At 36.5% G+C, this 26060-nt stretch overlaps 1 protein-coding gene and 1 non-coding gene across 3 annotated transcripts in view; both read left to right on the forward strand.

The window, feature by feature from the left end:
* Window positions 1-26060, forward strand: part of LOC126975099 (max dimerization protein 1-like) — a 343919-nt gene that overhangs the window by 109821 nt on the left and 208038 nt on the right. The window lies entirely within an intron of this gene.
* Window positions 13047-13119, forward strand: Trnay-gua (transfer RNA tyrosine (anticodon GUA)). The gene has a single exon. It is a non-coding gene; the product is annotated as a tRNA-Tyr (tRNA).

Consider the following 26060-nt stretch of genomic DNA (forward strand, 5'->3'; position numbering starts at 1 on the left):
AAGCTTCTGTAATGCGTAAGACTTGTGCAATAGCTAGACAGTTCATACTGACAGAGTAAATATTTTTTAAGTAATCACCGCCTCCCATATTCTCTTGCAACATCAGAGGAATTACAGGAACATGGCCTTTAAGTAAGATGTTTTATTATAACCACCTTAACAATATAAGAAAACCAAGATTGAGAATTTACAAATGGCCGCAATGCTCATACAAAAATGTTTCTTTTACAAAAGTATTTCAAGTGTTTACATATTATATCTTGAATAAACACATCATAAGTGTAATAACTACTCGGATAGATAAAATCAGTAATTCATATCAAGTAAATTAATTGGCCTTATGAGAAAGCTCATGGTCGCTCGGAGGGCAATGGAAGGCTATGCTCGGAGTTTCTCGCAGAGAAATCGAATCAGAAATGAGAAGATCCGTAGGAGAATCAATGTTACCGACATAGCCCAATGATTGCGAAACTGAAGTGGCAGTGGGCAGGGCACATAGTTTGACGGACAGATGGCCGTTGGGGCAGTAAAGTCCTCGAATGGCGACCACGTACCGGAAGACGCAGCGTTGGTAGGGCCCCCACAAGATGGACCGACGATCTGGTCAAGATCGCCGGAATACGTTGGATGGCGGCAGCGCAGCACCGATCGTCGTGGAAACCTCTTGGGGAGGCCTTTGTCCAGCAGTGGACGTTTTCAGGCTGATGATGATGATGAAATTAATTGTATACGTTACTACAACAAAAGCCCTTTGTAAATTTTCAGGTTACTTAAATTACTGCAGATCATATTCGCATTTATAACGTAACGCTATATATTTTACTAGGTATATAAACTTCTATTTATGTAGACACAAGTATCATGTATACCTAAGTGGTAATCCGTTTTTACACGCTTTTTATTAGCTTCGTCTGTATGTATGTTTGTAACCGACTCATTGATGACAATACATTAATTTCATAAAATTAATCCATTTTGCAATTTTCAAAATAAGATTTTGTTAATTTATATAATTTTCATCTACCGTCTATAAGGCAGGAATTAATGTTAAATTTATCAAAATAAATTTTCTATTTTTTAGTTCGGTTTTCTATAAATAGCGTGTTTTTTTAGTTTTTTTATAAATACTATCTATTTGTTAAAAGTATTAAAATGTGTGACAGGGTGTTAACCACCAAAAACTAACCATTACTGTTAATATTCAGTTATCAAATTAATTGATTTAAATGTGTGATAGTAGAATAACTATCATCAAACATTTCTAACTTCCACGTAACTCTCTATTTATTGAACTGCTTCTCAAACAAATAACAATCTAAATATAACTATGAAACTTTTCAACAGTTACAAACGAACACACGGAGATTTCACGTAAATAACACGTGACCTTCGGCGGTTTTCTTTATATTTTTAACCGACTTCAAAAATGAGGAGATTATCAATTTGATCGGTAATTTTTTTTTTATATATGTACACCGATTACTCTGAGATTTATGATCCGATTTACGTAATTCTTCTTTTGTTTGATGAGAAATATATGCTATTTGGTCCCATAAAATTTTTACATGGTTTGGCCCAGTAGGTTTCATTTTATGAGCATTTATATTGCATTAAGAGATAGTAAGCATCGACGGACGGTAATATTGCAATAGAATAAAACATAGAACTATAGAACTGAAAATTGCATACAATTATTATAAACTTATATGCTTATTATAGTATATCATTTTGTTTGCTTGTGTTTTTGGATAATTTTTTGCAAGAACATTCGCTGTTTTCATATCGGAGCTCGAAAACTACTTCACATTTGATATTGCTAATTATTATGTAATTTACTAATTTTAACATAATATTTCAATTGATAAATTTTATTGTTCATAGATTATGAAACGTATCAAAATATTTGGCGATCCTTAAATTACGTTGACTAACGGCCAATTTCAGTATTTAATCGCAATCCTAAATTGGCGATCCGAGATAGATATTTTATTTCATGTGCGTCTTGACGTTTTGGCATTTTTATGAATATGGCAGGTCAAGGTTTACTATACGACATTAATATAATATAATATTATATTATGGAATTGGACATTAATATTGACAATCAGGAACGATACCGGATGATGGAATGTTGAAGGCAGCCGTAGGAAACAGGGCTTCTATGGAACAGCAATAGAACTGAATGGAGGAATTACCAGGAACTCATAACCTGCAGGTGTTTATTACGCATGACGATTGTCATGCCAGTGACCACTGTGTCAATATCGTGTCGGCTCACGAGGTCTTTTGATTGTAATGTTATAATTTTATTCATATCAGGTTTCAAGGAGAATGCCTGGCTGCAGACAGTCGAAGGAAGCGATACCTGCACTGTCGCCCTGACATGTCGACTAATCAGCCTAAACAGGCACGATTGCCGAATCATGGTGGACACACTAAGGGATCACACATCACTAAGTAAGCACCTTTACACAATCTGCGTAACGGACAACCCTAAACCTGGCTGTAAACGAAACGGGGATTGGGAAATGAAAACCGTAATGAATACGAGGTGGCCAAGAAGTCTGCGAACACCCCAGTAATATTCTGAACTACGGGAAGCAGCTAGGGTGGTTGGAGTTACTGGCCAATACTGCACGAAAAATGGACCCAACTATGTGGTTTAATTGTGGAAATAGGAGCCCCTTTACCGTTTACCAAAGAGAATCTTCTACCACGCCTGTCTGCCACAGCAATGGCCTGAGATCCAGAGGGAGACGTCCATTCAAGTCGTTCCCTTTTCAAGTCGTTCCCTTTTCAAGTCGTTCGTAGTCCACTCAATTTTCAAGTCGTTCCTCAATCTGATCGTGGAAACATGAGGCGGCTGCAGTATTCTTGAACTAGTTCGACTAAGGAACCTTCAGACCTTGATTATAACGACACTTCAAAGACTCACGCTATTTTCGGATGGAGGGCGGCTCGTTCATCCATCAGGTGAGGGGTGCACAATAGTAGCTCGAACCATTTAACCATTTGCGAACAATTCCATCACTTGGTGTTGCGTAAAGAAGTCTACTGTATGTTTTCTGCCGTATTTTTCCCGGGGAGTACTCTGAACAGCGATTTGACCTGATCCTGCCACTGAATTCCACCATTGCAGCATAGCATGCTGTTGGAAACTAGAATTTCATGTTCAGCATCTGAATGTGTGAGCTCTTCCACAGTGCCTTTTCAAGGAACCTTCTTTCATGTACAACTATATTGTAGAATTAATATTCTTGTGTGGCGTATCCAGTTCCAATACGTAGGTACTTTTAAGTTATCTCAAGAATTAATGGAATAAGATTTGAAAATGGTTCTATTGACTTTTAAAATGATATTTATGAAGCTAACAAACATTAGATATTTATTGAGAATGTCCTTATTTTTGATGTGCTCCATTATACATGCTTGTCCGGTCAGGCCGGCATAAACATAAGGTATTAAAAATTCTGATCAGGTAAAGTCGCGACAGCCACTTACACAATAATATAACCGAGCTCGTATACGGTTGATCTATTTTAACGCACAGTTAAATTGTTATTAAGATCACGTTGCGCGCGTACTAACTTGATAAATAATTGACCTCAATTGCTTTCAATCCTTCACAACAGATAATGCTCGGCCACTTAAAAATACTATTACGGTGATTACACACTATACGGTTTGCGCTGCGTTTTCTAAACGCGGTTTGAACCCATGCAACGTCAATTGCAGGTAACAGTAAAGTTTTTTTTGAATACCTCCATATTTTTGAGATTATATATTTGCGTTTATATTTATTAAATACTAGGTAAATATTCTATCGGAATGCTAGCTTATAGGTATTATGTCTCATGAATGTGTTTATGTCAAATAAAAAATAATTACTTAAATCTTCTGATCGATTTTGAGATTGCCGTGTGTGAATAAAAAAACAAAATTGATGTAATATTATGTATTAGGCATTAAAAAAGTTATTTGGAATCAATTACATAGGGCATTACTTGACGACAGCGCGGCTGGCCAAGACGTTAAAAAAATGTAACTAAATTTTGTGTTTCAAAACTAATATTTTGAAATTTGTGGTGAAAGGTCAATCCTTGACTTTCAATTGTGTTTTGAGAGGAATATATCACACGAAGGCATACATGTAGAGCAAAACTCACATAAATGCGCGTTACTACAAACGCTTAGCATAGATTCAGTGGGTTGAATACAACTCGCCACAACTCCGTTCAAACATTCAAAGTGAGACGTTTTAAAGTTTAAAAACTTTTAACAAAAAAACAACGACTATTCCAAAACAATAGATATAATGTGCACTAAAAAGTATAAAAATAATTGCGTATTTTTATACAATCTAAATTATAAATCTTATTCTAGTTACGATTACGCTAATGTAACCTTTCCCACACAAAAGTTTTTTAACAATTTATTTATGAACATACAGATAGATAAATAAAACACGCCGATAAAAGTTTTAAATAAAATATTTGAAGTACCTAGTGAATTTCAACCACCACTATAAAAAATAAAGAATGAAAAAAGCTAGTCAAGAAACAACGTTATTAATTTAAATATCTACGATAAAATTGAATTAAAGAAATTGTTGGAAAATTATAATGACGAAAAATGTGGTCGTCCTTTTATGCAACTCTACTAATCTAGGTCGACTAGATCGTTACAAGGTTTGCCCTAGAGTAAATATTCTGTAGAGCGAATGTTAGTTTTCCACTTGTGATCATAGCTTTTTATAATAATTTCAAGCCCGGGGGCCTGTTGGGATTTTCACAAACGGTAGTAGTTGTTAAATAAAGTATAATTAAAAATGAGATATTAATATCGCATATCAGCGGCCTCCTCAGGAATTTCAACATTATTATTGTTATTTAATATTTATTTATACTGAAATAAACTCACAATTTACACATGCGTGCAAATATTAAGTCATTCTGATAACAGTACTGTATTAATTAATCGATTATTTATATGAAGTTGCGGATATTACAAAATTTGAAATTACAAACGACTATTTTGTATATTTAGTTCCACAATTCTTTTTAAATATTTTATTTAATTTTAAATATTTATGTTTAACCTATTTTGTAATTTTCATTTAGTTAATAATGAGCTAATTGTACTATATAAATTAACTACTTCTTAACTACCAATCTATTACCATCGATTCGACATGTAATTTAAACAAACGACATTGCTCTCTGCGCCCATGCATTGTTCGACCTTGAACCAAGCGCATCGGAAAATTATGTTGTATATATCACTAGCAAATTTCTATATGTTATTTTTATAGCTGCAGAAGACTTTATTTCATAAAAGTATCCGATTTTGAGGCTAGAATCTTTTTCGTAAGTCCATGACTGAGTGATTTTTAAGAAACTGAAAAACAATATGAAAATGCATTTAGCTATTTCTAATAGCTTCCTAATGCTTTCTTAGCATTGGTTTTGGATTGAGATAAAATGTTTATGTGTATTAATATAAAAATTTAAATGTATGTAGGTATATAAGGGCAGGATAGCAGTATTTTTAAACGTTTAAGCTTAAAGTCCGTTTATGAGTGGCAGGTTATCGTTTGAGCGGTGCACAATTCGAAAATCATAGCCAGACATTAAATTTGAGTCCGTTCGAAAAGAGCATGTTGTAATATTCAGATAATAGACTGTCCCAAAAGATATCAAAACATACCGAAGCAATTACGAAGAGCGAGCGTCAACCAATGTTACTGACAGAGGGAGAAACTGACAAGTGACCATTTAGTGACGTCAAAAATAGGGGTGCCAAAAACGATACGTGAAAACACGATATTTACTAAGATTTACTGTAGCCATACGATACAAACAGTCATTCGACAGATAGTCTTTAATAAACGTAGTGTAAAGTTATTATTATTATTATTATTTGAAGAGGGTGGCTATTTCCTAGTCCTAAGAGATTCCTAGTAACACCGCGTCCAGAATTGGACTATTGTGTTCGCCACTCATACTAAAGCTCATCGTCAAGCCCTGCCTCGCGAGTGTTGCAAACACTATCTGGTGGCACGAAGTAGTCACCAAAGATTGTGTTACGCTTATGCATTAGTGGGCCGCAGTCGCAGAGTAGATGAATAGGTGTTTCATCATCCTCAAGACAGAACCTGCAAGCTTTGTCGCTTTTGATGGCGACCACACTGAGGTGCTTGTTTAGGCGACAGTGCCCGGTTAGCATCCTAGTGAGTATGCATAGATTTTTCCTGTTCAATGATAGGGCTTCATTCGCATAGCTACTGTTGAATGCCCTTATCAGTGCTTTAGAGTGGTTTAAACCTGAAGAGTTGTACCAGCGTTTAAGTGCTTCTTGTTTACATTGGTTACTCAGGGTGTGTCGGATGGCGCTCTTGGGCAGTCCACGAATGGGTTCCGGACCATATTGGACTGCTTAAGCCCCAGCTCTTGCGAGCTCATCGGCCATTTCATTGCCTATGATTCCGGCATGCCCTGGGACCCATCTTAGAATCACTCTGTTTTTCATGCCTAATGAATTCAGGCATTCAACGCAATTATTGACTAACTTAGACGACGTCAAGTCAGCGTCTAAAGCCAACAATGATGCCTGACTATCAGAGTGAATGTTTATGTTATGATTGAAGTAGCCTTTTTGGATATTGGTTTCCGCGCATTCCAGGATGGCGTACACCTCTGCTTGAAATATGGAGGTAAAGCTTCCCAGGTTTGTGCTGGATTTAAACCTGGGGCGTTCTCCATAGACCCCACAGCCAACTTCATTTTCCGTTTTGGTCCCATCGGTGAACCACATGAGGCTCCCGTCCTTCCACGTGACTTTGTTGTTCATCCAGTCGTCCCTGGAAGGTAGTTCCACGATATAGTGTTTAACAGAGATTAATTGTGGAATCATCTGATCAGGTAACATGCCTAATATGTGGTCTCGCAGAACTGAGTCCTCTAAAGTCTTAAGCATTTGCGACATCCAGTTACATGAACCCCCCTGGGCGATTGCCCTCAGCATGCTTGCCTTCGCCTCTTGCTGTATGAACAGTGGAATAGGCGGTAGGTTTAGCATTGTTTCAATGGCCGCACCAGGAGTAGACGTCATGGCCCCGGTTACCAACATACAGGCAAGTCTCTGCAGGCTATTTAGTCTGTCTGCAGTTGTTTTCTGGCTGGCTTTGTTCCACCACACAATGGAGGCGTATGTGATTGTTGGTCTCACAATTGCTGTGAATAGCCATAGGAGGATCTTGGGGCGCATTCCCCAATGTCTCCCTACCAGACGTCGACATACACCCAAGGTTGTTTTGGCCTTTTTCACGGCTTTGTCGATGTGAGAATTCCATGTGAGTTTCTGGTCGAATGTGACTCCCAGATAGTGTAAAGTTACTCCAAGTTTAAAATTAAAATCTCCCTATCATTTAAATCTGTAGTAACAAAGGTAAGAGTAAAAGTATAGGTAAAAAGTTTTTAACTTTTAATAACTTTACTTTATTTATTATTAATAACACAGTTAGTGAATAACAATAATGGAATGGTGATCGAATCAGTTTTAAAAAAATGCAATAGCTAAAAAATTCAAAACATGGATTACAATCGATTGGAAATCCCTAATCTTCTTCGACGCGAAATGACGCTAACGAAGATGGTGGCGATTCAGATATAAGTCGCATAAAATACTTTATAGTGTTCATTGTGTCAAGCAGCTAGTCCGTGTTATAAAAGTATTTGCAACTAATTTAATAAAATAGGCAATTAATTATCGTGCATGTCCGTTGCTTTTATTGCATAGGGTGATTCTGGAAATTGTCCTTTGATAATGAGAGACTTGAAATTTGAATTAAAAAAAATTGTTAGCTCTACATAACAATATATTCATATACTGCGTTCGTCGTTAGTTTGTAAGTTATAAACCTGCGCTCATGATCTCATGTGACGCTTCGAGAAACCGTTGTCTTAATAGTGGGTAGTAAGGTATATATTATGTCAAATATTTGTTACAATCATAGATTTATCTTTTTATCAAAACAAGGTATAGTTTATTGGTATTTGAAAACTAAAGCTCGTTAAAATGTAATCACCAAAGACCAATACGGCCCGCAGAACAGAGGCGGCAATGTGTGCGTTGTAAACATTGTTGGTAATCGATACAGGAGCTGAGTTAGCGAAGTGCGAACCGCAGCCCGCAACTAATGACTGCGACTAACGACTAAAGTTTGACTGTCCCGATGTTTGTTGCTGAATAATTGATAGCCATCGTCACTCATAAGTGTAACCGTTGTGTAACTGCGTGGAAGTTAATGTTTGTTTCAGCTGTTTAGGACGGCGCCGCCCTTTTTCTTACTGCTCCCCGTGTGAGCTCCCCTGATTGTTTAGCTCCGGGTTATATCATATTTTTTAATCTTCTTAATGTTCTACTCTCAATGGTGCGTTAAGCTGCGTTCCTGTTGGTGCGATATAAATATTTTGTTAGAAATAATTCCTTTAATGGGACAAAGAAGAAATTGAATTAACCGTCTCATCTTACTAGACCAGAAGAATTATCTTTTTAGGGGGAGCCCGTGAGTTCCATTTTTTTTGTACAGAAAATCTTGTATTATCGATCTGAATGATATGATGGAACAAATTTATTTGAGAACTGCCCATTTATTAAGCGCCAGGCCTTTGAATGATACGATTAAACTAAGGTAAAATTAGGTGATGGTTGATTTATTCCGCAAGATCCAACTGAAATAATTAATATAATAAACCACTTTTAATATTGGTAATTTTGTGCTCTAAGTGTCAAAATTCATTATTATAATTTTATGCAGTTTTAAATTATATTAATTTATTTTCCTGAAAGATTAAAGCTGATTTTAATGGAAAGTACTGCGGCGCTTTCATCTTAAGATGTCTTTAATTAATATCACCCTCTTTAGCATTTACTGCAGATGATTAAGTCGCCTTTTTATAATGGACCATTATAATCGCGACCTTAAATAAATTAACATATTTTGTTGACACTCTATGCAAATCAGCGTCATTATTGTACTTTGCAAATTGTTCTAAATCTGTTCGTCAAAATATATTTGATGAAATTCGTAATACGTAAAGTGCTCATATTAAATATGCAAGTAAATAATACGTTGATAATTCGTGATTAATTCTTAATAGAAATTACGAAGTTGTAGCAATACACCATAGTACCATAAACAAAACGAATGAATATTATTTTGTTTTTACTTAGATATAAATTATTACATTATATTGTATTGTTTAATTATTACTATTTTGGTTTATTTAAAGACACTTTCATTGAGTATGAAACACAATAATGTAAAATTTGTTCATCAACAAATAAAAAATTTGTTGTAATTTCTCTCATTCAGTTCTAAATTAGCAATTGTACGAACGCGAAAACATGATCAATAATGAAGTTGTGAAAGTAATCTCTGCAAGAAATTGTTTGTGTAATGAATAAAATCCAACCACAGAGGCGCTCGCGTTTCCCGCCAAAAATTACAACTCCCTTAATTAATGTAGGCACGGTACGCCAGCCTGCCGCTTCTGTTGCTAATTCGCTCTTTGATGAATTTTTGGCTTAGTGTGCAAATAGTATCGTAACAAAATTGTGTTTCATAACGGTTTTTGCGATTTTATTGAAGTGTTTATTTATTTAGACACTTGGACACACGGGTAAAAAAGCAATGAACTCGCGTGACCATCATATAATTCATAGGAAGTTGAAATATTTTGAACAAATATCTTAAGTGTTAATTCTGCTAAATTAAGTTCCGCTATTTATTCATGACATTAAATAATTATTGATTTCTGCAAAATAACTTCTTATTAAAAATATCAGAAATATAAATAAAATCTGTTCGTTTCTCATTTTTACCATAATGATAATTATAGTTGAAATTATAGATTAAATGCAATAAATTTTATTTCTAAAGTTTTGTAGTTCAGTGCAGTATTCATGTCTATTTCACATCCATTTGACACTTGACTTCAAAGATTGCATACTCCCCCACCTAAAGTCGAACAAAATCCTAATCCGCATCCGAATTCAATGTTGTTTAAACATTGTAAGTGTCATGTACTGACAAAACATAATTGTTTTTAGACGTCTGTTATGCTCGTTGACACCGGGTGCGGCGTATCTAATCGCAACTATTTGTATAATATGTAAATGGCATGTTAACGGCACGCCGGCCGTGTCTAGATCAGCCTCAGCGCCGCTGCCACGAGACAATCCCGGTAACTGTACATTTGGTGTCGCGACTCGCGCCGGATTTGAACCCAGATAACCTGCGGATGGGTGCTTTGTACAGCCAGCACAAAAAGCGCTACTGTATTTACTTGTTTAATACCACCTTTAATACTGAGGTTTTACAAGAGAGGCCCTCAACACTTCTGTTAAGTTAATCAAAAAATTTCTCTTCCTTTGCTCGAAGAACATTTCAATTCACAATTTCCTGGGGCCTTACCTGTACTGTAAATTATACAAACAAAATAGGAGTTCTATAGATAAGACTAAACGCAGTTGTAAAAATGTAATATTTTAATGGTTAAAAGTTTTGAACTACGATGATACAGAAAAACTTATAAATGTACTAGACTAAAAAACAATAATTTGAATTATTATACCAACGTTATTAATTTTCTTTTCTTACTTAGCATACACACAAACATATACATCCATACACACAAATACTTCCATACACAAACACACACACACACGAATTGCTTTTATTTTTATTCTGTATTAATATAGGGGAAGAGACTGGACCTCACGACACAGGGAATCCTAGTGTGAGGCCAGAGTAGTGACGTTTTAGTATGTTTGTTGCATCACTATAAATATTATATTGTAATTGAAATGATTTCTAAATCGATGAAAATGTAAATCTTGATATAAAGAGTGGCAATGAGTTTCTTGCTACTTCTTCTCATTAGCTCAACCCTTTACGAAGTAGCGGTAGATTCAATAAATAAAAATATTTTTTTGACATTCGTGTCATTTCCGTGACATACATGAATAAAGTGATTTTGATTTGGTTTGAATACTTGTAGAATTAAAGTTACTTACTTTGTACAAATGTATACTTTGTAACAGATTTTCTGTAACAACTATATAACTAATATGGTACCTCAATAAATTATTCTATTCTATTAATCTTAATGTAAGGAAAAAAACAATCCCATACAGTATTGTACGAAAATCTCTGACATGCACCTATTGTTAATGAGATATCGAACGCACAGAAGGTGGATAGCAGTATAGTACATCGTCTTGTATAGAATACGCACGTACATAACCGGCTAGTTGAGGTGTGAACCACAAGACTGAACGGTAAAGCGTTGTCGCGTAGATTCTTAAATTCGTCGTGTAACCCCAATGTTGTTGCCGCGCTGAATTTGTAATTTACTTTTGATGTTGACTGTACTATCACAAACAATGCAAGTTTATGAGCTTCACTTGGTTTGGCATTATTGTGTTATCTTTATCAGCCTATATTGTTATTTATGTATGAAAATTGGGATGTTTAGGTTCAAAATATACAGACGGTACGTTTGTATGTATGTTATATGTATGGCTCGCGAATTTGAGTTTTTTTTTTAAATGATAATAAGGGACGAGACGAGCAGGAAGTTCAGCTGATGCTAATTGATACGCCCTGCCCATTACAATGCAGTGCCGCTCAGGATTCTTGAAAAACTCAAAAATTCTGAGCGGCACCACAATTGCGCTCGTCACCTTGAGACATAAGATGTTCAGTCTCATTTGTAATTTCACTAGCTACGGCGCCCTTCAGACCGAAACACAGTAATGCTTACACATTACTGCTTCACGGCAGAAATAGGCGCCGTTATATTAGTTTATTATAGTTATGAAAAGCATGTATGAGTATCAATACCTACTTTAAAAATATTTTCGTTCAAAATGTTATTTATTGTTATAATTGAAGCTAATATGCTTAATGTTACTTGTCAAAAATATGAAAATGTACCATTGACTCCTCCATGTCCGGATTAAGGAAAGATTTTAGAGAAGAATTTACCAATGGGAGAATTCGTAGCAAAGGATCCCACCTAGGCCACAGCGGCGCCTTGGAGTAGTGTGCAAGCAAGTTTTATGAGCTGAGTTTCTTGCGCCCATTCTTCTCAGGTCTGAGGCAGTCTCTTTTGAATGGGTGGTAGATTTGACGTTCAATAAGTGATTTTAAATCCTATTTTGAATAAAAATATTTGAATTTGAATTTGAATATGAGTGTCAGGTGAAATTACTGGGCTAATGAGCTTAAGAGTAGAGCGCAAATTATGATGCCGCTCAGAAGTTTGGGTTCAATCGATAATCCCCAGTGGTCCTTGTCATTGTAATGGGTAGGGTGTGTCATATACGATCTGTATAGCCAAGTGGTTAGCGATCCTACCTACTAAGCTAGAGGTCCCGGGTTCGAATCCCGGTAGGTGCAAGCATTTATATGATGAATATGGATATTTGTTTCCGAGTCATGGATGTTTAAATGTATTTATGTATGTTTAAATGAATTTATGTATGTTTAAGTAAGTATATTGTATTAAATATATCATTGTCTTGTAACCCATAACACAGGCTATGTTATATGTTTAACTTGGGGCAAGATAATTTGTGTGAAAAGTGTCAATATTATATTATATTATTATATATTATATACCATCAGATCAACGATTTGATGGTTTAGTAAATTTTTCCTTTTAGTCTGTGGCGTCGATACGGCTGTGTGTTTTGCGTAACAAATCTTTGATTCACTGACTATCAAGAGGTTAATTTTCGATGTCGGTAGTGTATGACTACACAATTTGTTATTTTTGAAGTGTTCCTCACTTCTGCGAACCTAACCCGAGAGGTCGTAGGTTCGAGTCCCGCATCGTTCATAAATTTTGGTTACAAATTTAATTTGCAACAAAACGGGCCAATGCGGGACTCGAACCCACGTAAAGTAGATCCTGTAGATGAAGCCACAACCTGAGAGTGGAACAAAGTACACAAGATTTTATGACGATACGTCATTCGAACGGTTAGCTCAGCTGGCAGAGCACTGGCACGTAACGCCAGTGGCCGTGGGTTCGAGTCCCGCATCGTTCATAAAATTGTTTTCAAATTTTATTTGTGTATTAATCCTAGAAATGACGGTAATCACTTTAGAAACATAACAAATTGTTTGTATAATGTATATTGTGTGCTACGTCACCAAACTGGTTGTCACATCTTGTTATCATTTTTCAAGATTTCCACACACTACTGCAGCAAAAAAGACGTATTCACGTCAACAACCCTTCATATCCTAAGTTTCAAGTTATCAGTTGCCCTTAAACTGCTAAGATAATTTGAGAGACGTTATGCAAATGATGATAAACGCGAAGGCAAACGTCAAAATAATTGACGTGTTGAGGTCGTTGAACCCCGCACACTCCGCCAACCGTCGCATTTATCTCGTATATTTGTGTTTGTCCCGCCACGTAATAAACATTACAAGAGTAACATAGCAATTGCATTGCTAAATTGGGCAACGTTGTGTAACTAGACACATTTGACAGTAGTATTATTATTGAGAAGATTGTTTGTGTGCTCATTAGGACTAAGTAGGAAAATTCATTCGATTAAATTTTATTCATTTACGGCCGTTTTTTGAAAAGAAATTATCTATACATAGTTATGTCCAATATAGTTATAGTCCAATACTTTGTCGATAGGTTATTGAAATGCAAGTAAGTGTAAAAGGATAGAATTGTCTTCCTCTAGTAAGTTAAACTAAGGGTAGATAGGTTATTGAAAACGGCCGTTAGAACCTTGTCAACGAGACGTTATCCCAAACCAAAACACAACAAAAGAAGTATATTTTAATCATATTTCAATATACTCGAGTACAAGAAAACCGCCTTTAGATGTATGGACAAATTTCGTAATGTATGTTAGAGCTCTATTTTTAACTAATTTTCTCCATTCTTAGACCTAATTTAACATGAGCGTTAATATTAAGAATGGCAGCATTAAAGGATCATGAAAACGGGTTAATTGAATTTATAAATTGAAACCAAGTCACTACCAACCGGTAAATTTTTAAATAATGATTTACTTACTTAATTTGTAACATAATATTTCATTTACTTATCTGATATCCTTCGAACCTAAGACAAATTAAGTAAAACGACAAGTAAAACGAAGTAACGATAAAATTTTTGTTGGACCCAATATGATCTAGTGTACCTATATTCTACTATAATATGTTAAATTATTGTCAAGGACCATTAAGTCTACGCGTAATATTGTGACTCGAGGACAAAAAAGGCAATTATAATTCAAGATATTGCATTTGGAATATAGGTTATGGCTAGGATAGAGAGAGATTCCGAAACAGATCTGGAGACTTGTTACGGTATGAAATACAAATGTGAAATTATAGTACAAAGCTTCATTGTGCTGTTGGATTTTTTTTCACGTACTCTCTCTCTCTCTCTCTCTCTCTCGTACTCTGGACCGAAACTCTTCTGCCTTGTTTCCAGGGCGATATACCTACACGCACCTAAAAGGCCGACAATGCTCCGATTATACCTCTCGTCTTGGAAGCGAAGTGTGTGGCGGTGGTGATCACTTACTATTTTTTTTTCTTTTTGAGACATAACATGTCAAGTCTTATTTGCCCAGTAATTTCACTAGCTACGGCACCCTTCTGACCGAAACACAATATTGCTTACACATTACTGCTTCACGGCAGAAATAGGCGCCGTTGTGGTAGCCATAATATAGCCAGCATCCTGTGCAAAGGAGCCTCCCACTGTGTAAAAAAACTGGGTGGTGATCACTTACCAAATGTGACCACTGGTCAAGTTTGTCTTTCAATTCCTTAAAAAATATGTATTTATCCCTTTTCTTTCAAAAGCCACAAAAGTGAGGCTTTAGTAACATAACATATGTGAAATACGAGGATTTCCTAATTTATGCGGTTTGTAGGCATAAATTGTCGTTTGTAAACACGACCATAGGTTTGTATGTGGTAAGGATGGGCAAACGCAGTAAATCAACATCCTTTGTTTGAGATAAGGATAGACGAAGGGTTCCGTGTGGCTTGAGAGCTGGTGTATCCATAAGAGGTAGCGGTTCTTTTGTTTATGACTCAGATTTACAAATTAAACTTATAGATGTAAAATTATATTTTTACTATTTTCCTCCACTTCTACGTTACAAGCACCCAAATGAAAATTCCTTATTGCAATAGGTACTCACTATATATAATTTCAGCAGATATTAATTTGATCCATATAATTAGCTCGACATATTATCTGCCAAAGGTACATGTAGGACACTGTGTATAAAAAGAAAGTATTCATAAAAAATATACCTGCTTCAAAAGATATATTAACCACAACACACTTAAAACAGGCTAACTAAATCTTTATATATATATTTCTTGTGTGCGTGTGTATGTCACTGAACTCCTCCTAGACGGCTGGACCGATTCTGATGAAACTTTCTGTGTTTCTTCAGGTGGATTCGAGGATGGTTTAGATTCACAATTGAACTACCTCCTAAACGGCTGGACCGATTTTGATGATTTTTTTTGTGTGTTCCAGTGAATTTGAGATTGGTGTGTGTCTTCAGCTGGATTCGAGAATGGCTTAGATTCGCAATTGAACTACCTCCTAAACGGCTGGACCGATTTTGATGACTTTTTGTGTGTTCCAGTGAATTTGAGATTGATTTAGATTCTATTGAGAATCCGTCCATATAATATAATTCTCCTGCACATGTGTATGTTAGTGAACTCCTCCTAACGGCTGGGCTGATTTTTCAAATTTAAGACGTGTGTACAGGACAACGTCTGTCGGGTCCACTGGCATAATATATTCTGTAAACAAAAAAACAGGCACAGAAAATGGTGAAACATCTACAGGAATATAAGACAGGCAGCAACCTTCGGTTTTCTTAATGAACCTTTCTGAGTATATTTATGATGGTGTGAAGTTTTTGTATTTGATGCGCCGACATGAAGGCGAACTATTTCTAACATTTCTTAATAACAAATAGTTCTCAGTGAAGACTGAATTAAATTAAGTCCCGCTCGCTTATGCAGCGTGCTACATGTAATACTCCGATTTCCCACGATGCCGTTGTCGACAAGGAACCGGTGGTTTTTGTGTGCCTGTGTTTGTTGTGTCTAAGGAATCTACGCAATGGCTGCATCGCACCGCTGGTATTTATACGCGCTTGTCATGCGATTTCGTAGAAGAAGCTATGGTTCGCGGAATTGGGACCAATTATATATTACGGCAAATGTGACATTCCATTCGAAATTTCAGAGCGATAGGTGCTATGCTCTCATTGGGGTCACATCACCTTAAATCGCTCTCAAATGGTAAGATGAAGACCATAATATGTACTTCAATAAAGAGGCGAGCTTTTGGTGATCATTCAAACCAAAATTAAAATATTTTTATTGTAAGTAGGATATAAATCACTTATTGAACGTAAAAATCTATTATTCCTTTGAAAATTTGTACCCCAGAACTAAGGATAACGGGCGCAAGAAACTAAGTGGGCTTCGTTTTTTATAAAATTTATTTGCAATGAAATTTATTATTTAAATAGCCTGAGGGCGTTCGCTCCATGTGTGTTATTAAGAATCTCATTTAAATCATAGTAGGTAACCTTTACGGCAAAAAGTTTCATTTTCGGGGATAAATAAAAACCGCAAGGTGCGAGGCCGGGGTTACACGGCGGGTGACCCAGTAATTTCACGTGTGACGTCGCCAAATAGTCGATCGCTTGCCTGGCTGTGTGCGACACGGCGTTGTTGTAGTGGAGAAGGATCCTACAGCGAGGTCGTATCTCCCGAAGTGGTTCCAAAACAAGTGGCAAATAATTGTTAATGAACCACTCAGCAGTAACTGTTTTTCGCTCCTCTATACAGGGTGTCCCGTAATCAGTGGACCAACGGGATACCCGTGATAGGGGTGGTCATCATCTATCGAAAACACCAAATTTTACTGTTCTAGGGCCAGTAGTTCAAAAGATATGATTTTTTAAGCATTATTTTGAAAATTCTACCCTTATCAACACAAAAGTTGAAAAAAAATATTTTTTATTTTTATTTTGCCCTGTTTCTTAACTTAAGGTGGCTGAGGAAACATGTGTCTTCACAATTAAATCCATTTTTGTGAATAAATATTGCCAAATTAAAAATTAAAAACCAAAACATGCGCAAATATCAAATAACTAAATTTGCAACGTGATGTTTGAAGCAAGCTAGTGCAAAAAAAATGTATGACAGCCTTGCGGACCATTATTTAAAAAACATCTGCAGTTCATACTGATTCCAAAAAGGTATAATTAATCATTATTGTGAAACAATAAAAGACAATAATTATTTTAAATCAACATTAGATAGCAATTTCTTGGCGGAATTTACAATAAAACAAAAGTAAATAGTTAGAATTTTTTTATTTATTTCTTATAATAAATGTTCGAAATGTCTTCCTCTTACTCTAAGGCATAGCCGGCATCTTCTTATAAAATTTCTTTTTAAACTTTTTAACGCCCTTTCATTATTTTTGACTTTTTCACTCGCCACATTCAGTTTTTGTCTTAGCTGTCTTTCGTTATCGTTAACGGTTTCATATACGGATTCTTTAAAATATCCCCATAAAAAATAATCCAATGGATTAAGATCAGGTGATCGAGCTGGCCATGGGATTGTACCTCCTCGTCCAATCCACCTACTTGGGTAAGACTCGTTTAAATATTCCCTCACTTGTCTGCAATAATGAGCGGGTGCGCCATCATGCTGTAACCACATCCTCTCACATACCTCCTGTGGTACATTTGCTAATAAATTACTTAAGTCATTTCTTAAAAATTGCAAGTACCGAGCACCATTAAGCCTCGGTGGGAGCTCAAATGGACCAATAAGTTTACCATCTAAGATTCCAGCCCACAAATTGACTCCAAACTGGTGCTGGAATCTATCTTCTCGTACAATACGTGGATTCACAACAGCCCATTCATGTAAATTATGAATGTTAAACACTCCAACTCTTTTAAAACACGATTCATCGCTCCATAATATTGAATTGAAAAATAGTGGATCTTGTCGGCATCGGCGAAGCATCTCTGCACAAAAATCTATCCTCCGTTGATAATCAGCAGGTAATAGTGCCTGCACTCGTTGAATATGATAAGGGTATAAACTGTTTCTTTTTAAAATGCGATGTACTGTTGTTTTTGCTATACCAGTACGTCTTGAAATACGACGAACACTCGTAGAAGGTTCTTCTGTCACTTCGGCCAGTATTTGAAGTTCATCGACTCTTCTAGGTCTTCCCACGTTGTTTGCAGCTCCGGGAATTCTGCCTTCTAAATACGCGTTATTTACACGGAGAAAAATTCGATGATCCGGATAGCGGTCGCGATTAGGATAGCGCTCACGATACGTACGGGCTGCTTGCCGAGCGTTTGCATTACACAGACCGTAAATAAAATACATCTCAGCATATTCACGAGGAGTATAGGTATTAGGCATTTTATAAAATCCGGGCAAACAGTATCCAAATCACAAAGACAAACAAGGTCCAATTCAAGCGTCAGTCACCAAAAAAAAGAGTCGTAATGGTAGCGAAGTAAAAAACACGTGTGCAGCTACGAGCTATGAGCAAGTCTCTGATGAAACTAAGAATAATTTGAAAAATTAGGGTGTGGGGATCATAGGCGTCGGCCAATAGGACCCCGTAAACGAAAAAGGTACCTGAGCGAGAAAGAGATAGCATATTGTGTTATCTCTCTCTCGATAACAAAATAATTCTCAGAATAGATAGCGCTTAAATGTTTCTCGCAATTGGAGTCTAAAATTGGTTATTCAGTTATTTTTTTTGTAAAATGTAATATTGTTATACCTTTTTGGAATCAGTATGAACTGCAGATGTTTTTTAAATAATGGTCCGCAAGGCTGTCATACATTTTTTTTTGCACTAGCTTGCTTCAAACATCACGTTGCAAATTTAGTTATTTGATATTTGCGCATGTTTTGGTTTTTAATTTTTAATTTGGCAATATTTATTCACAAAAATGGATTTAATTGTGAAGACACATGTTTCCTCAGCCACCTTAAGTTAAGAAACAGGGCAAAATAAAAATAAAAAATATTTTTTTTCAACTTTTGTGTTGATAAGGGTAGAATTTTCAAAATAATGCTTAAAAAATCATATCTTTTGAACTACTGGCCCTAGAACAGTAAAATTTGGTGTTTTCGAGAGATGATGACCACCCCTATCACGGGTATCCCGTTGGTCCACTGATTACGGGACACCCTGTATATGTCTATTGTAGAAAAATAATGTGTTCTTCCGAAGAACGAGGCTGCCATCTTTTTTTCCATGCATCGACCTATTTTCATTTTAGTTGGCAACCCCTCGAAGGAAATACCCACAGTACTATCTTTTGGTTTCGGGATAATAACAGTAAATTCAGCTTTCGTCACCCGTAAAGTATGTCGAACACAGCATTTTATTCACCTCTGTCAAACTTTTATCCAATTCGCGGCGCCAATGAACAGGTCGGAGTTTTTGGGACTATGAGGTATCCGGGCGGTACCGGGCACAAAGATTTCTGACCGCTAAATGTTTGTGGTGACTCATTCCGACGCCTAAGCTTGGCTTAATCTGCTGATAGGTCACTCTTTTATTAGTTTAGAAATGGCCAGTTCTATAAGCTTTCGGTGTCATGTCTGTGTATAAATGACTCTGGTTATTTTTTTTATTACTTTACCCGAACGAACTGTTGAAGTCGGTTGAAAAGTAAAGCTTAATGTAGCTTGAATAATAGTAATCTTGATTTCATCTTCCTCGGTGTACACAACCCCTTATGTATTATTCCAACCTGCTAGACTCTTGGTGTACTTAGGTAATAAGTTGGGAAACATTTTTTATTTACTCTCGAGCGGAGTGTCCGCTAAATTGTACCTTTCTTAGGACCTTCTGTGAAATGTTGCTTTTGTGATAAGGGCGTATTTTACGAATTGGATTAGCCTTTTGCGAATGTGACCTCTGGGACGTGAAATATATGACGTCATGTTTGCTTTATAAATACGATGGGATTGAGCGAGCTAGACATAATAACTTTAGCTTTTGTGTTTTGTCCGTACAAAAGCTTCATGTTCAATATTGCCGATATTTTATATTTTATTATTATAAATTATTCTCGGTATATTTACTGTATATACGATACCTCTGGCAAAATGTCCGAGGTTTTGATGCATATTTTTGCTATTCAAAATGGTGTGCACGACAATTATCCACCTACAAGCAAGTGAAGTATGCGAGTGTGGCGACAGTTGGCAACTGTGAATCGACACAGTTTAATTGTGAGCCGTAGTTAATAAAGGGCGGGTGGAACAAAGCCGGGCGCTGCCACGTGACTATCGATCGACCCTCCGCTCTCCGCCCTTCGCCCTGCCTCAACCGGGCAACCTGCGAGCCGACTGTGACACGATACGGCTTCGATACGACTCATTGTGTGTCAGTCACTGATTGAGGAGTACGTTTCATTGTGAGATGTCAAAATGTGCAACAAAATTCATAAAATTACATTCCGGCATTACGAAACTATTCTGAACGAGGATGAGTGCTTATTCAATATAACGAAGGACTTGACTGACGTAACCGACCTCTTAGGGACAAGCCCTTTGTCTCTTTGTGATATTTAAATACTGGAAACATAGTTTACATCTACAAATCCGATGGTAGTGATGGTAGGGTGATGTTTTAGTTTGTGTAAATTGAAATAAGAAAGTACTGGAAGTGAAATAGCCGCGTTACACATGTCACCTTACAGATGCATTTTAGACCACCAGAGTATAAGTAGTGATTTTCGTATTAAACTGAACAGCTGACGTAAAAAGACAATTTTAAGCTCAAACAAGTTGAGAGTTTGACAGTTTTGCTGTGAAACAATTTAATTATAACAACATGGAGCATATTTTACGAAATAATTCGTGATGTTATGAAATATTCAATATAGTATTTTTTTATTGTATGCAGAACAACGTCTGTCGGGTCAGCTAGTATTATATATATTTTATTTAACATGCTTATAAAATTATGGTTACATATAATATAAATTCAGACCATGCGTAGCATTAACTAAATTGTAAGATTTTTAGTATGTATAAATGCTCGTTTGGTCTGGCTCCGGCTCCAGCTCCGGCTTACTTTAAAGATCTAATAGATATCGAACTATATAACTCGCGTTACTTACACAGTTCCGCACAGATAACGCAGCGATAATCGAACGAAACGACCCGTTAAAAGCAAATCACTTTGGTCACACATAAAACAATACAAATACATTTGAGTAGCACTAATGGGAAAACAATGGCCGATTAATATTTAAAGCGCCGAGGGTTGGTAGTGCATTAGGACGAAATGCTATGCTACGTGTAGGATGAGGGCTGCGGGGTGAGGAGTGAGGGGTTGTCAACGGTCACTGCTTCTTCTTAGAGCGATTTCGCAATGCGTCCGATCCGAATCCAATCCATATCCGTGAAAACACGGCCCGAAGTAGACGTAGAACTATTTCTATGGTAGATTACGCACTAGATCCGGCTTCCGATTTCTTTCCGTCATCCGTCAGTTATCAACGATACGTCACTCGAACGGTTGGCGCAGTTGGAAGTGCGCTCGCACGGAACGCGAGCTAGGGCTGTCACTTAAAAAAAACACAACGAATTGTTTAAAGTTAATAAAGTCTTAAGAAAGTTTGAATAATTAAGTAACTAACAGAATTGTGAAAGAACTTGTAGTTACGCTGTGAAAGAGTAGTGATCATTTCTTTTTATCGGGGTACCTACTAAAACCACAATGACTTTATTGCGCCGTCTTTTCGGTTAAATACTCTAAGGCTGGCGCGGTTCGCTCACGTACACGTCATTTATGAATATCTCTTTGTTTCAGGTAACGCTGATGAAATGGCACGATATTCGTCGCGCTGCCTTCTCGTGTGTACACACCGAGATACTGCACGTGTAATGGTTACTTCGACAGTGTTGATATTTGATAATACATATTTTTCTTTCAAAATGGCGGACGGTACTAGACTCAAGTTGCCTTATAATATTAACAATTAATTATATTAATATTAAAAATGAAAATTTGTTTACCGGTTCAATAAAATAATATTTTATTATCAAAACATTTTCCCAAAGCCGGTTCCGTAGCTTTCAATTTTTCCGAGCATCAAAGCTTTTGCCATACTTCAAACATAAGAATTTAGTTGAGTCCATTTCCACATATAAGCATAGGACTTACATATTTAGACGGAACAATACATTCTTTTCTTAGAATATATCCATTTGAGTATTCTTTATTATATCTTAGAATATATCCACTATAATTATCCTAGATGGTTTTTGGCTACTATTACTATTTTTCGAATTCCAACGTTCCTTCATTAATTTATTTCCTTTTAAAATTCGCCTAGCCAAGCGGGCAGGTACGGCTAGTAAAATATTAGGAATATGACAAGCTCCAGAACCACCTGACGGTAATGGTCACCACCGCCATGTAGCAACTTGAGAGGAACCATAAGAATCACACGAGCATTGCCGGCCTAAAAAGCGGTGTTCGCTCTGGTCTAAGATACCCATCTCATACAGACATAGAAACATAGAACAACGAAGTTTATTCTATAATTTAGTTGGACGTGGAAGGAAGTTCGTGTTCTATCTACATCTTAATAGATCGCTGCAGAGAAGCGAACAAAGCTTACGATACGGGCTCGTATAAGTAAATATTTCAAGGAAACGCGGTAGGATAGCGAGTGCATACACGTTATTTTATTTGCACGGTCTATTCTACCCCCAAATGGATTTGTCGTGGCCCGACGGCCGGCCACGTGACGGGTTTACGAACTATGTTTATGATCGCTGCTGTACTTGTTGTGATGTATGTTTTAAACGATTCTAGGCTTCCGGTGGCTAACCCGGTTTCGGAGGGTTATTTGATATTATATCTGTTCCTTTTTTCACTTTATTATTAATTTTAAAATTTGGCATTGCACATGGTGTTATTAAGGGGCTTCACTACCTTCTCAAAAATGGTATCTTAATACACTTGATTGCCGATGTTTTGATACCTTTTTCACAAAAGTATGGCTCAGTCACTCCTTCATAGCTAGTGCCCACGTTGCACTCTGTCGACTGATTGGGAAGCTTTGAACATAAATTCGGTCATTTTGTTTGTTAAAATAAATTGTAAACAATTTTTTTCTGTAACCTCCCTTTGCGTACCGCTTCAGTATTTGTTTCAATTTTACCACCCTATTCTTTTTTAAATTATCAGTTAAGAAATGACCAGTACGTCTGTTCTAGACTGCAAGTCCTAAGTCATCTTTCAAAATACGCGACATGGTTCTAGGTGCTATCTTCATCTCCCGAGATATTTTTTTTTGTTTTCGGACAGGATTTCTTTGAATTCTTTACCTCACTACCTTGACCACCTTTTTTCGTACGAAAACTACATGGACGGCCAGATCTTTTTCTGTCACGAACAGACGAGTTCTAATTGTACCTATTGATAGCCCGGTACATGAACATTTTACTAATACCAAGCGTATGGAGAATTTTTAAAATTGCATTTGGCTCCATACCTACTTTGTGTAATGCAATCACAGCGATTCTACTTATCTTCCTGCCTGCCGCCGAATTCCACCCTCGCACGACACGCCACAAGTTAGAATATCATCCTCACCATCTGGATGTGTGGCGGTCCTCCACAGTGCGGTTTTCAAGGAGCTTTCTTCCACGTACCACAAAGCTGTGGAATGAACTTCCTTGTGCGGTGTTTCCGGGACGATACGACATGGGTACCTTCAATAAAAGCGCGTACACCTTCCTTAAAGGCCGGCGACGCTCCTGTGATTCCTCTGGTGTTGCAAGAGATTGTGGGCGGCGGTGACCACTTAACACCAGGTGACCCGTACGCTCGTTTGTCCTCCTATTCCATAAAAAAAAATTAATATCGCAATATTTGTTGTATATTGTTCAATATATTGGCGCCAAAATGAGAAAACTCAATGAACAATCTTAAAAAAATGGCAGATTCTAAATTCAAACGCAATATTTTGTTTATTTTTGTCACATGTAGTATTTATGACCAGACTTAGTATATTATATTATGTAAATAGTGTGCCTTTTACACGCTTACACTTTACAATTATCATTTAACCAACAGCAGAAACGACGTTGTAATACCAAACAAAAGTATAGAAACAAGGACACACAATGTCTGTCTGTTCGTTTTGTTTCGTCCCCTTATTTATATTAAACACAGAGCTCGTCTTTTCACTCGGCAATTGAATCAGTTTCCTTTCTGGGAGGACTCGCAGCTCGGCGCTGCTCGGCGGTTGCATTTATTTGGAGCTGGAAATAAGTAGAAAACTCGCGAGCTAACAAATTTTTTAGAGTCCCCTACTATTGTGCCTTGAACACACTTGTGGATTGATTATCCATTATTTATTTAAGAGCTGTTAGAAATTTCAAAAACAATCCTCTATGTATTACTACTATTGGCAACCATAAAATATTAAAAAATTTATTATTTCTTTTATTTCTTTTTATACTTCACATCATATTTAAACTCACTCTCATAATTACTCATGTTTGTCTTTTCACGTCTTTTTGTAATATCCAAATAATATCTTTTTACTTCATGAAATATTTGGATTTACTTCATAACATAATTGGATCCGGTGTGTTCCGCCTAATCTCGGAAATTGTTGAACCTTTTTTTATAGTAGTTGCTGCTTTTATTTAAGAAAAAATAATTGGGAATATAGACAGATTCCTAAGTTAGGAATCATGCTATCGATCAGGAATTAGGAATCCTAAGTTAAGTAAATCTATACGGCGATGTCGCGTGTGAATATGCTTTGTAAATGTGTCAGAATCGTGTAAGTTACTCAAAACTTTATATAATTTTAGATGTGAAGGCCGTTGGAACTCTATCTGTGTATGAACAACACACTCTTGGCGGTTTTATTTCAGGACGCTGTGCAGACCGACATGGAGTGGAGAATAAAAAGAGTTTTAATGGTCCGGTTGTTGATGTAGATTATTTACAGTGAACTAAATTGAGCCTCACAATTTTTGGCTTCAGTATTACTCAGCAATGGGATTATATTTTTTGTTAAGAACTTTATGCACGTTTTAGCCCGTTGAGGTTCGTTTCAATCATTCCGCTTTAAATGCGTTTGTAAATTTCGGTAGCACATAATAAAATACTGAAGTTTATTTTTGTTATGACGTGTACATTATTTCCCCTTTATCGTAACCCTAGATATCTAAATAAGAAGGTAATAGAAATGCTGTAAGTGCTTAATTGCTTGCGGGATGATGGTCTCCTGACACACAAACATTACATTGCTACGATCGCTTGCAACGCTCCGGATATTGACGAACTTGATGACTAATGGTGAGCACATGACGGTAATACGAATAAATTAAGAATCTCATAGAGAAAAATGACCGCTACATATTTTATTTCAATATGAAGTGTAATATATGGATAACGATAGTTGCAGGTTATGGAAAAGTTCACGCAGTTAGATACTTACTTACTAAATACATAATATTATACGACGTGTTGTAAAATACCCCGTAAAAATATAATTAATTATCAAAGTCAAAAACTTTGTCAAACCTAGTAAGCTGCTATGTCAGGGAACCAGATTATTAAACAGAAAGACCTATGTACCTATTTTATCTAATAATTGGCTACTTTAATAGTGTTTCTATTTTACATTCATAAATGCTTGCTACTATTATTATACTACTATTACTCACTTGAGTCTGGCTTCAAAAATGTCAAGTTTGAAAAAATGGTTATCTGAAGGATCGTTAGTCGAAGTTAGTCGTTCGGAGAAATACGCTCTGTATTTCTCCGATCGAATAACGGTTGCCGAGGTGGAACAGCATGTTGGATCGGTTTCCGCATCAATAACACCGACGATAGTGCGAATTGCCACACAAGCCAATGATTATG

Source organism: Leptidea sinapis, chromosome 34 (genome assembly GCF_905404315.1).
Source record: "Leptidea sinapis chromosome 34, ilLepSina1.1, whole genome shotgun sequence".
Classification (NCBI taxonomy): domain Eukaryota; kingdom Metazoa; phylum Arthropoda; class Insecta; order Lepidoptera; family Pieridae; genus Leptidea; species Leptidea sinapis.